This window comes from Eptesicus fuscus, chromosome 3, assembly GCF_027574615.1.
Source record: "Eptesicus fuscus isolate TK198812 chromosome 3, DD_ASM_mEF_20220401, whole genome shotgun sequence".
NCBI classification, from domain to species: Eukaryota; Metazoa; Chordata; class Mammalia; order Chiroptera; family Vespertilionidae; genus Eptesicus; species Eptesicus fuscus.
Window position 1 is genome coordinate 16,659,241 of NC_072475.1, and position 12,815 is coordinate 16,672,055.

Here is a 12,815-nt window from a genome sequence, read left to right on the forward strand (position 1 = left end):
AAGTAAAGGTGACTGAAAAATAGTCATTTGTTTTTATACTTTTCTGAAACCCCATAAAAACATGGTAAAGAATTTTTGCCCCCAGGACACCAAATAATGACAAAGAAAGAGGAAAGACAAGACAGGCTCAACATTTGAAAATTGGGAAGATTAATGAAAGGTAACTGATGTGCCAGATCCCAGAGTGATGTGTCCCAAGGTGGCAGAGAAGCTGAGAAGCATTTGATTACACACAAGTCTTGAGAGCTGGATGCACTAGGCAGCTCAGGAAGTGGACCGTAGAATAGAAACCAAGAAGCAGTTAGAGCCTCAGATCTCCTCTCTACTCCCAGCAAAAGCCTAGAAGTTTATTTTTTGAAAAAGCTAAAACAAAGAGCTCTAGGAGAGCTGAGGGGTGGCAATACAGGACAGAAAATTAAGATTAGGTGGGTGTTGGCATATTGAAAACAAAACTTATCCCTGCCCCCTTCTCCTCTTCCTCTACCTGGTTCTCAGAATGCTAGCAATTTGGCCAGAAAGCAGCTCAAAGCTATTTCTCTAATGAATCCAACCAAATTCTCTCTCTCTCTCTCTCTCTCTCTCTCTCTCTCTCTCTCTCTCTCTCTCACACACACACACACACACACACACACACACACACACTTCAAAAAGAAAGCCTGGACTTGCATTGTTCAATATAATAGTGAAAGGAATTTTAGAGATAGGACAGGCAGTATCAGGAGATAAGGGAGGTCAATGGGAGAGGAATGCATATGTGAAAGTCAAAAATAGCTCTAAGATGCCAGAATATTTTCACAGAGGATAAAGAAAAGTCATAGGATACCGGGAAGAGGGAAACATATTTTCACAGAGGATAGAGGAATGTTGCAAGATAAGGGGGAGAGAAAGAGGAGGGCACCACATGGGCTTTGAGCTTTGAAACTGATGCTATGTAGCAGAGTGACCAATGAGGAAAGCATGGGGATCCTAAATTAAGGAAGGGTCCAATTAGAAAGGGTCATGTTCAGACAAAGAGCTACAGCCTTTATAAACCTGGAGACAAAGAGACAAAGAAAAAATTTTGGATTTAGATTTTTTCCCATTAGAGAGAGAGAGAGAGAGAGTAGGTTTTTCCCATTTGGGGACCCCTCCCTAGAGAGAGTTTGTATACACTTACAATAAACTTCCACATTTTTATTAAAGAAGCCTTTAGTCCACGAATTTATTCTTCAACTTTGTCGGACAAGGACCCACAAGAAGAATCTGCACCCCAAACCCTATGTTTCAGTAGCCACTAGCTACCTGTAGTGATTTACATTAAATTTTGGATTAATTAAATTAACTAAAATTGAAGCATCAGTTCCTCAGTAGCACTAGCCACATTTCAAATTATCAACAGACACATGTGCTAGTGGTTATGGTATTGGACAGTGTCAATATATAACATGCCCATCATTGCATACAGTTATATTAACACTGACCTAGACAGATCTCCCTACGTATAGCCAAGTCAACAATATCCACTCTCACACTCTAAGCATGCCACACTCTTAAATATGTGCAAACACAGAGGATCACCAGATATCTTAGATATTGTTTAATACAAAAAACAAAGAACTGAGTTACAGTTTAAGCAAACTAGAAGAACCAGAGACAATACAGAGAGAAGAAAATATATTATCATTGGTATATTTATGGAGGTATGAGAAGATACTGTTTCTATGAAACAAGTATAGCCTGTTGTAAAAAAAATCAATCAATAGAACTGTTAAAAATGCAATGGCATAAATGAAAATGTCAATAGAAGTGTTAGAAGATAAAACTGGAGAAATTTCTCAGAAAGCAGAGCAAAAAAAGGGGGGGGGATTCAAAAAATGGAAAAGAGGAGAGAAAAATCAGAAAATTAGAGGACAAGTTCACAAGTTCAACATTCAATATAAGAACTCCCCAAGAAACACAACAGAGAAAATGAGAGAAAATTATTTTAAAAACATTTAAAGTAATTTCCCAGAACAAAAATGACCTAATATCCAGTGTGATATCGTGTCCCAGGTAATGTTTGAGAATGAACCACACCAAAGTCACATCATTGTGAAATCTTAAAACACTGGGACAAAGGCAAGGTTGAGAGTAAGGATGCAGAAGCGGGGTGGGGAGATGGTCACCTGAAAAGATAATCTGAATAGCTTTGGATTTTTCAACAGCACACTGGGAATAGAAAAAGCAATACCTTAAAGATTATGAAGAAAGTATTTCTCAACATATATGTCTATATTCAGCCAACCTATCAAATAAGTATGAGGGAAGAATAAGGACATTTTCACACTTTCAAATTTTGTGTAGCAAAATTTTTACATCACCTGCAGCCTCTCAGATAGCCACTTAGAAATTGTGCTTCACAGTGGTTAAACCAAGAAAGAGGAAGACAAGACCTTGGAGACAGGAACTCCACAGGGGAGACAGGTGGAGAGAACCGCAAAACTCTGGTTAAGGGCAAGTCTATGGTCACAGCCGTGTGGGGACCCTGAGGATAGCCTTTCTGGAGTAGGGCAGTTTAGCGTGCTTCAGGAAACGCCAGAATGCCTTATGTGTCTGGACACAGCAATAAGAGATTTATGCAAATGGCAAAATGTTTCAATTAGGAATGTGTAGAAAACTAATCAAAAAAAAATTTTAAGACAATTATTTAATCCAAGAAAAACACATTTGAGAATGAGAGGAATAATCTTATTGTATAAATCACTGCATTCTGCAAGGCATAGCTATGAATAGTATATACTGTATTTTTCCATGTATAAGATGCCCCCATGTATAAGATGCCCCCCACTTTTCCAACCCAAAATTAAGAAATCAATATTTTAAACATTTTGCTAGTTTTCCTCTTAAGGCCTTCTTTTTTGGCATCTTAAAAAGTTTTTTTTTCCTGTTTTCTCCACTGTCTGATCATACACTCAGTGGAAGGAGGTCCAAATTGTCTCTCTGCAGCTCTATTCCCATGCTCTTTTGCATAGCTGATTGCATTCAGTTTGAATTTTGCAGAGTAAGACAATCGCTTACCGGTATTTATCTTTTTATTTTTTGACATCTTTATGGGCTCCGAACGCTCCGGTCTCTGTTGTATCTGTGCACTCTCCACCTCCACTTCCAATTACGGCATCAGCTGACGTCAGTAACAATAAGGCTCATGATTGGAGGAAGCCTGTTTAACAAGGTATGGGCAGCTATGCACCCGCAAGGCTCCCTCTCGGCTGACTTCCGACTTCCATGTATAAGACGCCCCTCGATTTTCAGTCTAAAGATTATAGAAAAAAATTGTGTCTTATACATGGAAAAATAGGGTACGTCATCATAGTAACACAACAATTTTTCTCTAACCTAAATTATAAAATAACTATACTAGAAAGATGGGGAGCAAAAAAGGATGCATGTGATGGGGTGTGGTGTAAGTATGAGGACTAAAGAAAAATCATATTCCAAAATGGAATGACTGAAACCAAAAAATCAAGAATGAAAATTTCACCATATAAGAAAAATCACATTTCTTTATTTTGTTTAAAACAATTGAGCTCTTAGAGCAGAAATTGCCTGGCAGGAAATTCCATTTCAGTCATTTCTGGACTGCCCTCCTCCCCTCTCATTTCCAGGTGATACAAAGGTTGGGGATGGGGATGTCTTCTGCATTCTAAAATATTGAAAGGAAGGCTGTGGTCTCCACCATGCCTACTGCCTTGTTCATTGTCCAGGCCACATGATCTGGTCCCTGTGGGAAACTGTACTCACAGCTAAACTTGAACAAGGGTCTCTGTCATCTCAATTCCTGAGACCATGGCTCCTCAACGTCCTGTAGGAATCTACTCAACTGAAAGGTAACAAGCACTTCCTTCTTTGGAAACCACCCAAACTCCCCACCTTCTGCTCATCTGAAGAAATTGATTGCCAATAGACAGTTTTATTTCCACCTCCACCCTCCAAAAGCCCTCATCTATCTTTTTTTATTTCTTTTTTATTTTAATAGACAACTGTTTAGTTTTTATTTCATAATCATAAACTTAACTCTGCAATCCAGCTAGACTGGGAAGGGGTAAGGAAATTATGGAACCCAGTGAACCATGGCAAGAGCACAAAGATTATAGAACACTAGAGGCCAGGTGCACAAATTTGTGCACAGGTGGGGTCCAGCTAACCCGTCCCAATTGGGACCAAACCAGTCGGGGGGAGCGGCCGAGGGCAGTTGGCCAGCAGGCCCCTCCCCCTGGTTGAACTCCCAGTTGAACTCCTGGTCAAGGGGACAATTTGCATATTAGCCTTTTATTATATAGGATTCCAAGCAAATCGGAGTGAAGGGGTGCTCTCCTGAGCTACAGAAGGAATGGTCTGGTGATCAAGATAAAAACACAAGTCAAATTGATTAGAGTTGTCCACAGTCAGCAATGGTGATCTTCTTGCTGGTCTTGCCATTCCTGGACCCAAAGCGCTCCATGGCTGTCACAATATCCATGCCTTCTTTCACCTGGCTGAAGACCACATGCTTGCCATCCAACCACTCAGTCTTGGCAGCGCAGATGAAAAACTGGGAACCAGTTTGTGTTAGGCCCAGCATTTGCCATGGACAAGATGCCAGGACCTGTATGTTTCAGGATGAAGTTCTCATCCTCAAAGTTCTCCCCATGGATGGACTTGCCGCCTGTGCCATTATGGCGTGTGAAGTCACCGCCCTGGCACATAAATCCTGGAATAATTCTGTGAAAGCGGGAACCTTTACAACCAAATCCTTTCTCCCCAGAGCTCAGAGCACTGAAGTTTTCTGCTGTCATTGGAACTTTGTCTGCAAACAGCTCGAAGGAGACACGGTCCAAGGGCTCGCTGTCCAGGGAGATGTCGAAGAACACGGCGAGGTTCACCGTAGCTGGTCACGGGCGGCTCTGGAACCGTGGGGGCTGCAAAGCCAGCCCTCATCTTTCTTCTCCTCCACTCTGGGTGATGTGGCATAATCCCCACAATGGGCTAGCTCGTGTTCCAAAACAGAACCTACAAAAAGGAATGACGCTGTCCTCTGGTGATATCTGCTTTGCATTCAAGCAACCTAAAGTCCCTGGGACAAAGAAACATAATGGCTTGGCTACTTTCTTGGAATGGAAAAGGGGAAATACCTTTAACAGAGAAAACCAAGTGCTTTTTTTTTTTTTTCATTATAGAGCAATAAAAATTAAAAAGCCTGCCTTCAATATAAATACATATATACATATGTAGTATAAAGAAGCAGGTGTTTATATAATGATATTTATAACATACACAGTTGAATGAATGCCTGTGTGAAAAGAAGACTTTTACTGTAAAAGCAGTAACTTTTATTACAACGACTTATCTCATCTAGTCTTCTACTATTGCCTTTGAACCACATTCCAAACTCAGGAAAAAAACATGTTTATAAAACTGCAAAGGTCAAGGCCAGTAATGGAAATTGATTTTACATGCTCAGTGGAGTGTTTTTAAAACCATGGAACAGTCTAAGGAAAAAGAAATCTATTTAATTACTCGACAGTCTTTTGTAGTCCATTAAAAAGGCTCCACAATTGTCTACCTCTCCTGAACCAACTTAACATAAATCCCTCCCATTAAAGAAGCACTTCTTAGAAATTGCCCAGAATGGGCCCTGCTGAAGAGGTGAAAACTCCAGAGGATGAACTCAAACTGAGAATAATGATTCCTACATGAAGACAAGCTGCTTCTTTTAAATGTTTTTAATGAGCCAGAAATTTTCACTCAAAGCTCCTGTCCAATACCTGAGCAGCTAGTCCCTCTGAACTTGTATTTTCCTCTCTTCACTTTCTGTTTGATGAGATGATGGGGAAGAAATCAATAATAGACTGTACTTCAGGAGCAATTATGGTACATTTTGGGCTTTTTCTCTTTTTGAACTTCAGTCTATCATGGTCAGCACTAAAAATCTTTTCCCCACATTTCAAAGCAAATTCATGATACGTAATATGAAATATGATTTTACTGTTATTAACAATTGATTGCTTTTTAAATTTTTATCTTTTTAGATGAGAACTAAAGAAGAAAAAGGTATATAAATTAGATTTATGGAGCTGCATATCTGAATGACTACTTGGTTACACAAGCAAGTGTGCTTATCTTGATAGGTCAGTGGTCAAATGAGTCTCCTAAGACAACTTTTCTCTGGCTAGGGGAAATCAAACTGCAAGTCTTTCTTAAGATTATTTCCTTCATTAGATCATTAATTCAATTGATTCTATTTAATTAAAGTTCCTGAATAAGGGCATAGTCAAGCACTAGTGTCTGGAATTTTAGTAGTCTTTTAATTAATTAATGAGGCATTAACTATACAGTATCTATTCTAAGATAGTGATTTGAAAACCATGAGAAATGATTTGTGCAATCACTGTTAGTTTAAACAAGTTATGTTTAAGATTGATTTATAGTGCTTACTAACAAGACTTCACTATAATTGCTATGTCAATGTAGGTACTCATCTAACGCCACTTCAACTTTCTTGTCTTACCTGAAATTTAGCTTTTTCCTGATTCCTTCCATTGCAGCCCATTCCATGACAGCTTCTTCCTTCTACTAGTCCTCAGTCTGCAAGAGTTGCCATTTTTATTCTTCTGAACTGGGTTTTCCAGCCTTTAAAAAGTTAAAAACAAAAAACAAATTATTAACTACCTTAATAATTTCCATTGCTGTCCTGGCCAGACTAGTTCAGTTTTCGTTAGAACATTGTCCCAATATGTCAAGATTGTGTGTTCAATCTCCAGTCAGGGCATGTATAAGAATCAACCAATGAATGCATAAGTAAGTGAAATAACAAATTGACCTCAATAATAATAATAATAATAATAATAATAATTTCCATTGTTTGTTTGAAATTCATGTTTTAGCTTATATTAGCTATACTCATCTCAACCAGTTATCCATGACCTTCCATAACATTTTGAATTATGAGGTTAGTTTTCTTCTTCATTTACGCTAAGCTAAGAAATGGGACCCCAAAACACACCCATGCCCTAATCCCTGGGACCTGTAAATGTTACCCTATTTGGAAAAGGATTTGGTGTGATTAAATTAAGGATTTTGAGATGAGGAGATTGCCCTGGATTATCTGTGTGGGCCCTAAATGCTGTGACATATGTCTTTATAAGAAAAAGGTGCTGGGGGGAGGTTTGACATATATATCAAGAAGAAGGCAACATGAAGACTAAACAGATTTGCAGATTCCGAACTTGAAAATTGAAGTGATCCCAAGGTAAGGAATGCCAGTAGCAATCAGAAGCTGAAAGAGAAAGAGAATTTATTCTCCCTTAGAACCTCTGAAGGGAGCACAGCCTTGTGGATACCTTGATTTCAGCCCAGTGCCACTGATTTTAGATTCTGGCCTCTGTAACTGAGAAAGAATAAATAATTCCTATTGTTTTAAACCACCAAGTGTGTGGTATTACAGAGCCATAGGGAACTAACATACTATCCTATTCTTTCCTTTCATTCTCTAAGACTTTACTATCTAATATAAAGCCAAGAAGTCATATAGAAAATCAGTAGTGGATTCATAAAAGCCTATACATCGTCTCAAGTACAAGGTAGTAACCAACATCTTTAAATATTACCAAAAGGTTGAGATAAAGATTTTAAAGTACCTGCTGGATCAGGGAATTTTGAAGTCTTCAGTAATATGGTGTAAGGGATGGCAGTCCGTATCTAGTATGCAGTAGATTGAGTAGTGAATGGGAAGTCAGAAAGATAAAATCAATGACAGACCCAATTTTCAAAAATCATGTTTGTACACAGAGAAATATAAGGCAATTATTTAGAGTGGAATATGAGACAATGATAAATTTCTTATTCTTAAAGGTGAGACTTGAGGATATTCATAAAAAAATAGCCAGTAGAGGAAAAAGACTGAACACATAAGAGGAGAGATGTTTGATAAAATGAGGTATATAAAAGGCTAAGCACAAGCTAGTGATTATGTTAAAAATCAGCTATGAACAGCTAGATACCACTTCCTCAGAGATGGGAATGAAGAAAGTAAAAATGGGTATAAAAGCAACCAATTTTACATATGGCAGATTGTATTTTCCATCCATATGCTCTTCAGTAATGTAACTGTACCACTCCTCCATCAAAAGATGGAGTCTTTCTCTTACCCTTGAATGTAGGTTTTTCTTAGTGATTTTCTTGACCAATAGAATGCAGTAGAATTGACATATTGGGATTTCCATGGCTTATGACCCAGATTGGAATGCTTGCTCTTGGGCCTCTCCCTTTCAGACCCAGCCACCATGGAGGCACATAGAGAGGGTGGCCCCATGTAGGTACTCTGGTTGACAGCCCCACCCCAGCTCCTAGCTTACAGCTAACAGCAATTGCCAGCCATGTGGGAATGACATCTTGAGTATTCAACTCAAATCTTCAATTGTCTATATGTCAAACTGACTGTAGGTTAAGCTGCAATCACACGAGAGACCCAAAATGAGAACTGCCCAACTGTGCCTGTCAATCGACAGAACTTAAGAGAAGAATAATTTTTGTTTTAAGCCACTGAATCTTGGAATGTTTTGTTACCCAGCCAAGGCTAATCAGAATATGGAAGAATGGAGAGTTAAAAGAGTGCATGCTTTATTTTCTCTTAGTTGAATAGAATGCTAAATGATTTGGAATAGCAAACATGAGGAATGAACAGATAAGTGATCAGGAACATGTATAAAAATAGTTAAACATATTGAGGGCCCAGTTCATGTCATGGACCCCTTAAACTGTGATGGCACCAATCTCCTTTATAATTTTTCTCTAGTAGGGCTCAGAAGATTAATATAGGTTTGAGGTTTGGCAGTACAAAGACACAGAAAAACAAGGGGCCAAAGAGCAGAGGATGGTGATGATTTACTGCTTTGACCATTGAGAAAGTGGTCAAAGCAGTAAATCAGTGCCTAGGAGCAGGGCTGAATGATGTTTAAGCTACAGAGCTTTAGAGCACCACAAAAATGTTTTAATTTTCTTTTAGAAACAGAAGAAAAATAAACTTTAAGGCAAAGAAAAGGTTAAATATATAGGTAAATATAGTTATCTTTATATAAGTGCAATTGTAAAATATAACTTAATTTTTTATTGAGCAAGAAGCCAATGGAGGCAAAAATGTTTAGGGCTCATGAATATCATTATGTGGTCGTACCTAGGAGGGGCAGACAATATAAAAAAAAAGGGAGATATTAAGGGCCAGAGATCTTGATAAAACTATTATAAATTTGCAATCAAATTAAGGGAGCAAGGATCCTTGAAGGATAAGAGATCATAATGAGGAAGTGGAATGTGAGAGTTTTAAGTTTTTGGAAAAGGAGAAGGGTCTCATAGGTGATGAGAAGTTCTGAGATATGCTCAAGAGAGGTCTGAAGGGAGGTGACTATCTGAGCAAAGGAGATCAAAGACGGTAGTGGGTAGAAAGTTGAGAAGGTCCTTTACACTGAAGTGATTCCCCCATAGTGGCAAGAGTTAGAAAGACTAGGATTATATATGGACCAAAGATTTGTGTCTATAACTAAACACATAAAAATTGAAGTAATAGATGAAAATTTTTTTCTTAGTTGACATTTACTGACAAAATTCACATTAAGTGGAATTTTGAGAAGCTCCTTAATCAAGTTTTACAAAAATGAAATATATATTTTTAAAATATATTTTATTGATTTTTTTTTTTTTTTTACAGAGAGGAAGAGAGAGGGATAGAGAGTTAGAAACATCGATGAGAGAAACATCGATCAGCTGCCTCTTGCACACCCCCTACTGGGGATGTGCCCGCAGCCAAGGTACATGTCCCTGACCGGAATCAAACCTGGGACCCTTGAGTCCGAAGGCCGACGCTCTATCCACTGAGCCAAACCGGTCTTGGCAAAATATATTTTAAGTATTTCTTTTCTACCAAAATTAATGTGAAGTTCTTTTAATTGAAATATAATTGACATATTGTAAGGACAGGAAAAAGGCCTTTCTTTTTCTTTGCTGTGGCCTTCCACAATTTATGAAAAGGCCACCTGGTAATTAAACCCCAAGATTGAACCTCCCCTGGTTCAATCAGCCTCTCTGTTCAAACTGAGGGACAAGATAGACTATTCTCAAGGCTACATTCTTACATCCACCTCCTCCCTGCTATTTTCAGAACTCAGGGATAATTCACAACAAAGAGTCTATAGTTAGTATAAAGTTCCCTTCCCTACTACCCCTTCAAACAAGCCTGTTTTGAATTCTTCATAACTTTTGCTCTAAGCATGTTTTACAGGCTTGGGAAAATACTGATAAAACACCTCCCTAGGGCATCCTCAAGACTGTCTCCTGAAAAACAAACAACTCAACTTCAGCACCCAATACTCCTCCCTAGAAACAGCAGTCAAGACTCTTTAAAAAGGGAATCCGCTTTTTGTTCCTTGCCCTGTATTGATTAGCAGTACTTAGCCCTTTCCCTTTGTGGAAAGGACAGTAAACTTCCTCTCCGCATCTCTTCTTATAGTTGTGAATTCTTTCACAGTCCCCGTCACCGGTCAAACCCTAACACATATAACATTACTCTAATTTATGGTATAAAACATAATAATTCAATATTTATATATGTTGCAAAATGATCACCACAAGTCCAGTTAATGTCCATCACTATACATAGTTACAAATTCTTTTCTTGTGATTCAAACTTTTAAGATCTACTCTCTTAGTAACTTTCAAATATGCAATACAGTATTATTAACTACTAGAGGCCTGGTGCATGGATTCATGCACTGGTGGGGGGTCCCTTGGCCTGGCCTGTGGGGATTGGGACAAAACTGGCTCTCTGACATCCCCCAAGGGGTCCCGGATTGCGAGAGGGCGCAGGCCAGGCCGAGGGAACCCACTGGTGCACCATTGGGGATGAGGAGGGACCGCGGAAGGGCTCCAGGGCTCTGTCTGGTCCGTCTCACCCAGTCCCGATTGGCCAGACCCCAGGAGCAAGCTAACCTACTGATTGGAGCATTTGCCTCCTGGTGGTCAGTGTGCGTCATAGCGACTGGTCAAACGGTCGAACTAATGGTCGGACACTTAGCATATTAGGCTTTTATTATATAGGATAGTCACCATGGAGTACAGAAGTTGTTTAAATCATCTCAAAATAGGGGAAGTATTGGTATAATATAAAATAGAGATGGCAAAATGGAAAGATTGATCAACGAAACAATATCTAAATAAAATTGTTCTACACAAGAAACACCAAAACCAAACAGTGATTCAACAAACTAGGAAAAAATATATTGCACCTCACATTTCTGTAAAGGTCTAGTTTCCTTATTATATAAAGACCTGCAATAAAATCAGGAAATAGGTTAGGGTTCTGCTGTGAATTCTAACATGTGACACACCACACCACCAAGCAGTTCTCTGACATCTGCTGTGTGTCCCATAGTCCAACTAATTCTGACATTATCTACTCAGATAGAGCATCAAATTCCACAGGTTAAGGGCTCAGTCCCACAAAACAGCCCTCAACTTCAGATGCCAATCACAAGCTTAGCTTTTATTCATGCTTCTGACCAAAAAGCTATAAAATCATGTTCCCACAACCTCCTTCTTGGGTTCAATTAATTTGCTACAGCAGCTCACAGAACTTGGAAAACCTGTTTACTCACTAGATTATGGGTTTATTACAAAGGATATTAAAGGATACAATTAGCATCCAGATGAAGAGATACATAGGGCAAAGGAGCTTTTTCTGTCTTGGTGGAGTTTGTGGCCCAGCACTGTGGCACCGGGAAGAGTTCTGGTTCAGCAACCCAGAAACTCTTCAAACCTTGTCCTTTTGGGTTTTTAATGGAGGCTTCCATAGGCATAATTGATTAAATCACTGGTAAGTGCTGATTGATTCAATCTCCAGTCCTTTTCCTTGGCCCTCCCTGGAGGCCTGGAGGGGGTGAAACGGAAAGTGTTTGGTTCTCCAGGCAACCAGCCTCCAATCTTAAGTGCCAAAAGTCTCCATTAACATAATAAAAACACATATGTTGCTCTTATTGCTTAGGAAATTCCAAAGGTTTTAGGAGCTCAGTGACAAAAACAGGAACCAAGACCAAAGTATATATTTCTTATTATAAATCACATATCACAATAAGCAAAGGAGATGGCTAAGAATTCACAGAAAAGGGAATACAGTGTTAAACATTTGAAAAGATGAGCATCCTCACTCAAAGTAGGAAAATCACAAATTAAAACTTTTATGAAACATTTTTCAATTATCAAATTGGCAAAGGTGAAAGAAATGAATAAAATATGGTGTTGGCAAGGATAATTGGAAACTGACTCAAACATTGCTGATGGGTGTAAATAAGCACACAGCCTACCAAGAGCAATTTTGTCAATATCTACTACAATGTAAAAAATGTAAATATCTTTTGACCCAGCAATCTCACTTCTAAGAACTGATGCCACAAATAACTTGTAAATATAAAGGATGACATAGATAAAATGTTATTTTAGGCAGCCTTATTTACAATGGCAGAGACTTTTTTTAAAAAAGAAAAATTTGAGCCTCGTCAGTGTGGCTCAATTGGTTTAACATCATCCTATGCACCAGGAGGTCACCTGTTTGATTCTCAGTCAGGGCACATGCCCGGGTTGCGGGCTCAATCCCCAGTAGGAGACATGCAGGAGGTAGGTGATCAAAGATTCTCTCTCATCATTGATGTTCCTATTTCTCTGTCCATCTCCCTTCCTCTTTCTGAAATCAATAAAAAACATATTTTAAAAATAGGAAGATTTGTATGTACTGATAAGAAAAATTATTCTAGCCCTGACTGCTTTGGCTCAGT

At 38.8% G+C, this 12,815-nt stretch overlaps 1 pseudogene; it reads right to left on the minus strand.

The window, feature by feature from the left end:
- Nucleotides 1–3,549: 3,549 nt before the first annotated feature.
- LOC129148548 (peptidyl-prolyl cis-trans isomerase A-like) lies at nucleotides 3,550–6,521 on the minus strand (annotated as a pseudogene).
- Nucleotides 6,522–12,815: the final 6,294 nt, after the last annotated feature.